Source organism: Pinus tabuliformis, chromosome 9, assembly GCF_031772625.1.
Source record: "Pinus tabuliformis cultivar Carrire ecotype Pingquan chromosome 9, CPIR1, whole genome shotgun sequence".
In the NCBI taxonomy this organism is placed as follows: Eukaryota; Viridiplantae; Streptophyta; class Pinopsida; order Pinales; family Pinaceae; genus Pinus; species Pinus tabuliformis.
Genome location: NC_142307.1, coordinates 964,348,614 through 964,353,725, shown reverse-complemented (window position 1 = coordinate 964,353,725; position 5,112 = coordinate 964,348,614). Strand labels below are relative to the sequence as shown.

Genomic DNA, 5,112 nt, shown 5'->3' with positions numbered 1-5,112 from the left:
ATTTGGTCATATCCTCGACAAGTTCCTCGAGACTCTGCTGATCTATGACATGCCCCTTCTCCTGCACCTGCTGCGATCACAACGAACAAAGAAATCGAATGCAGTGAAGAAAACTTCCAAACGAATTGCCGGAAAGAATTCCAACTGATGCTCAAAACAGTGATTCAAGCCCGTGAACGCTCTAGAGTCTCGGTTGAGCCGTAATTTCTTGATCTCTTCTGTGAAGTCTATTTTCAATTCCAGTTGGATTGTCGCAACATTGTGAGGATGGAAAGACCGCAGATTGGTATCAGTTTGATCCTAAGTTCCTTGCAGAGGTTTCTGCGTAGATTTGCAACAGTGTTCGTGGAGTAAATAGAATAGCTTATGTCATAACCTCGAAACCTCCATCAACTGTAGAGTGGGAGTGATATGCATGAAATGGATTGAGCGGCCTTGAACGCTCCTACTACAACAGGACTGTGCAATGTTAACATCTGATATATGCAAATTCCATCCATTCAAAACGATTCATACTGGATTTCAATTGGGATTGTCTTCGTTGATGACATTTGGACGGTGAAGACAATTAGAATCACAACAAAACAAGTTCTGTAGACTTATTGAAAGCCTAATTTCTCATATAGAAAAGAGTGTGATCTGCTAGATGTATTAGGATGTATGCTGTCATGTGTTCATTACCCTGCTCGGATGCGTGCCATGTGTGCACGTTGCTGTCGTTCAATCCTCAATGCAGAAACTTGACTCTCCACCCTCTTGTATTGGAGTTTGATCACTAGGAAACCCTTTATTTTCTTTTAGGAAATCGGATAAGTACTAGATGCAAAGTAAGAAATAAAAACGAGGCTGTGCAGAACTTGCATTAGCACCACTAATGATTTCAATCTGCGTTCCAAAGTCAATATGACTAGCTAGCGCTCCAGCAAGCATGACATGATCCTTCTTTAGATCCAAGATCCCTCGCAACTTTTATACCCCTTTGCTAGCTTTGCAGAGAGTTGATATTGGAACTGTTGATAGGAATCTGGAAGACTGCCAACAACTGCTGCCCAATATCGACCTGCGCTTTCAACTTCTTCTACCCACTCTCTAATAGACAGGGTCTCAAACATTTGCAAGGCATCATCTCTTATTTGTCTTGAGGGATCAACTACTTTGTAAAGTATAAGGCTTAGCAACCTCTGTGTTTCACATTTTGAAAGTTCTTGCTGCATGTGAACAGTTATCAACAATTTTGCAAATGTCTCGTTCTAGCTTTACTGCATCTACCGGAATAGTAGGGTCAATCTCCTTGAGACTGAAGTAGAGGGCGTTCACCGAAGTATCAGGTAAAGCCTCACCAGGATTTACCACAATGCCATCAGCCACAAAAGAAGTAATTCTTAAACATGATTCCTTTTGAAGATTAATCTTAATGGGCTGCAACTGAACAACTGAATGTGATGGACCAAAAGGCTCTTGTATGGCTCTAAACACTGCAGTATCAATAGTAGTAAGCACCATTCGGGCAAGAACCTTATCATCAGGTGAAAGTAAATTGGAAAATACCTCACAAATGATCCAGAGTGATGACCTGATTTATTGTTTGAACAAATCCCCAATTTCGTAGCACGCTACGAAATCACCCAAACAGGTAGCGCTGCGAAACTGCTAAAAGGGTTCATGCTCTGCGAAAACACTTTTCGCTTAAGCTAATCTGAGCAATTTTTGGTAACAGAATTTTCAGTGATAATAGTGGCTCCACTTGGGATAGTGTGCCCTTGTGGTACACTAAGAACCTGCAGTTCCAGTGCCTTATAAAACTTATTTGACAAACAGAAATTTGCTTGACCAGCATGACTGTAGGAGAAAGAAAGCTACATCTACTGAAAAAAGAAATGCTCAGTTAACCTTGAGCTTATTTGCATTTACCTCTACCTACCTACCCTAACCATTTCAACTTCTTTCTGCTCAATCAATATGAAATTTCCAATGTAGCCAATCCTCTGTTTTATCTGATATTTGATTTCTTTGACTGCATCGGAGTTCAGAGCCAATCTGATAGTGTGATGACCGCTGCCACTGAAATTGTCTCTGATCTTTATAGGAAAACTGAAAAACTTGAGAGTAAAACTCTTCCATGTAATCAGCTACAGGATCCCAGAATACATGATCAGCTTGTTTTTCCTTGTAACTTTCCAGCTGCGCAAACTGATCTTCAACAACAGTGTTCAGTTCCTCAATCGTGAAAGAGAAAGGAACCAGCATTCTCTCCTTGCGTTCTGCCATAGAAAACTTCTGAAAATAATGATCATGATTATGAAAACTATATGCCTGAATTTGTCCTTCTAAACCTTCAATTTCTTTTTCAAGGTCCTCAGCAAATTCATCCAAAAATCTCATCCTATCCTCTGCCTTGCAGTCAAAGGATTTTAGATATGAGGATAAGGACAAAGAAAAAGATTCATTTGTTTCTTCTTTACTATGATCATCATTCCATTGTTTGAAACCCTCAACTGAAGGAGAGTTCACCACCACCTCTAACCTATCTATCCATTCCTCCAAAAACATAAGCCAAAAGTCTTGAAATGACTTAATGGATTTGACAGGAAAGCTTTCAACCCATTGTTTGCATTTCCCTTGAAGTGAATCATAGAATAACCTTATGCAAACATCCTCATGTTTAACTCTAAGAAGCTCAGCAAAATGACAAAAATCTGTTATATGCTAAAGGTTAAACTCAAATCTTCTCCATTAAATTTGGGACCATTCCTTAGAAAATATGCATCCTTGGGAAAATGATTTGGGAAACCATGAATTCCTGAGAAATCTATGCATGCATACCTTGAACTAAGAATGGCAGCTTCTGGGTCCTTCATAACTCCAGTGGAATCACCATGAATGTATGAACTTTGAATTCTTCAACAATGGAGTCGCCAAGGTAGGTTTGCAGCCTTGAAAACCACTTTGAACTCCTGCTACCTTCAGAAATTCAATCTTAAAACTTCGGGAATGAGTAATCATCAGGCTCCCGGCAGACGCACCAAAATGTTATCACAAAATCGTGTACTAAGGGCTGCTACTTAGCAAGATCTCATGTAACTATTTCAAACCAGGCTTTAGACTAAGGCTTAGCCTCCTTAGTCAGAGAGGGCTCTCTCACAGATTTTTGATATGGATTAATAACAAGAAAAGATGGCTAACTCTTCAAACAGTACATGAAAATAAGCTGGTTGGAACAACAAAATAACACTTCTTCCATTGGGCTCATGGAGTCAAATACTTCTGCAGTAAACTATAAACCACTCAATCATAGAAGCCAAGGCATATAATGTTTAACACTCAAAACATCTCTCAAAAAGAACCTCAACTCATAAATATACACAGGAAGTCTGAGCACTAGGTGAATTCAGAGTGATTGCATATTTAGTGAGCTGTAAAATATATAAAGGATAATGACAAAACCACACATATTCTGAGCATTGAACACATGATGAATCTTGGGAAGAAAAAGTAATCCTTATATTACTGTCAAAAAGTCTTTTTACATAAGCTGATAAAAACTCTGTTGTTTCATAAATCTCCAACCCCACTTACATCAGAGTTTCTCCTATATATAGGAAAACAAAACTAAAACTACCTTGAGTCTCCTCCTCCAGCATGAGGGGAGCTCGATTCTGCCTATGATGACACCTACTTACTTTTAACTAACTATTAATTACAGCTGACTATTAATTGACAACGCTGGACTCCTAAAACAATTAAAACTCTAATTCTACATCATGCTGGAAATGGCATTTATTACCACAAAGATGGTGCTCCTACGAGAAAAAGAAGAGAACAGGCTCATTCTTTGACAAGTGGCTTCTCTTAGTTTGGCTGTGATAGGTGTCGATAGTTGCTTGCTGGCCTTTAATATAACATGTTTCCAACACCCTGAAATATAGGAAACTGTTCCTGTTTGTCGGTCTTTGATTTGCCTCAACATATTCGAATCCAAAGGAGTATGCTTTATCCTTGCTTTTATCCTTTAACAAAAAGAGTGGGCTGCCACATCCTGGATGTGCTGTAGGCCGTATTGATGGACAGGTGTCTCTCTTTCAAATTTCTCAGTCATCTCACCAACATAGCTGTTCTGCGTTTAAAATCACCACCTACAGCAGTTTCGTAGCGCGCTACGAAACTGCTGTGTAATTTCAAAAACACAGTCTTCTTCCTTGCCTTTAAAAATTCACTATGCATAGTTGATGCTTTGGACAAGGTTATGAGAACAACCTGTAAATGAGCATGGTTAATAGCCTCAACCTTTCTTTAGGATTCATCTATTCTTCCTTTAGTGCAGTCTCACAGCCACACTCTGTACTGTCTTCATTTTCTGTCTTCATAGATCTGTTCTTTGTAATCTCCTAATTTTAATTTACAAGCAGAATTATTCGTAAATATCTACGACTTGGTCTTCCTTAAATGATTGCTCTTCTCTTCATCAATTTCTTCTTTCTCCCAGCAAATGTCAAGATAGCGCAATGCCTTTCTGTATTTTCTTAAAGCCATCTTATAATCCCCTTTCTTGTAATTTTCATTCCCAAAACATTTCGCAGAATCTACTGTATTCATCCACCATGAAATTTCTGCAGATTTCTCATCAAGATCAGCTGGCCAGTCTGGATACAAATCTCCATCTTTGAAGAAATTAACTATTCCATCATCTGATCCTTTTGGGATCTCCCCACAATCTGAAATTACAACATCTAGAGAAGGGCGGTCACTACCTTCTGTGGGAGTATGCTCAATGCCACGCACAACTCCCATGCCTTTAATTACCTTCCCAAAGACAACATGCTTTCCATCGAGATGGGAGATCCTTATTGTTGTGATGAAAAATCGAGAGCCATTTGTATTAGGTACAGAGTTTGCCATTGACAACATTCCTCTGCGCTCATTTTTCAGTTGAAAGATTTCATCATCAAACTTTAATCCATATATTGATTCACCCCCTGTACCATTTTGAGCTGAGATGTCTCCACCTTGTATCATAAAACCTTTGATAACTCTATGGAAAGGAAGCCCCTTGTAATGCAGGGGGGCGCCAGTATGAGGGCCAATGCCCTTTTCTCCTGTGCACAAAGCTCTGAA

General features: G+C 39.3%; 1 pseudogene; it reads right to left on the bottom strand.

Annotated features, from left to right (window-relative positions):
• Positions 1–4,347: 4,347 nt before the first annotated feature.
• On the bottom strand, positions 4,348–5,112 carry LOC149151935 (peptidyl-prolyl cis-trans isomerase CYP40 pseudogene; annotated as a pseudogene).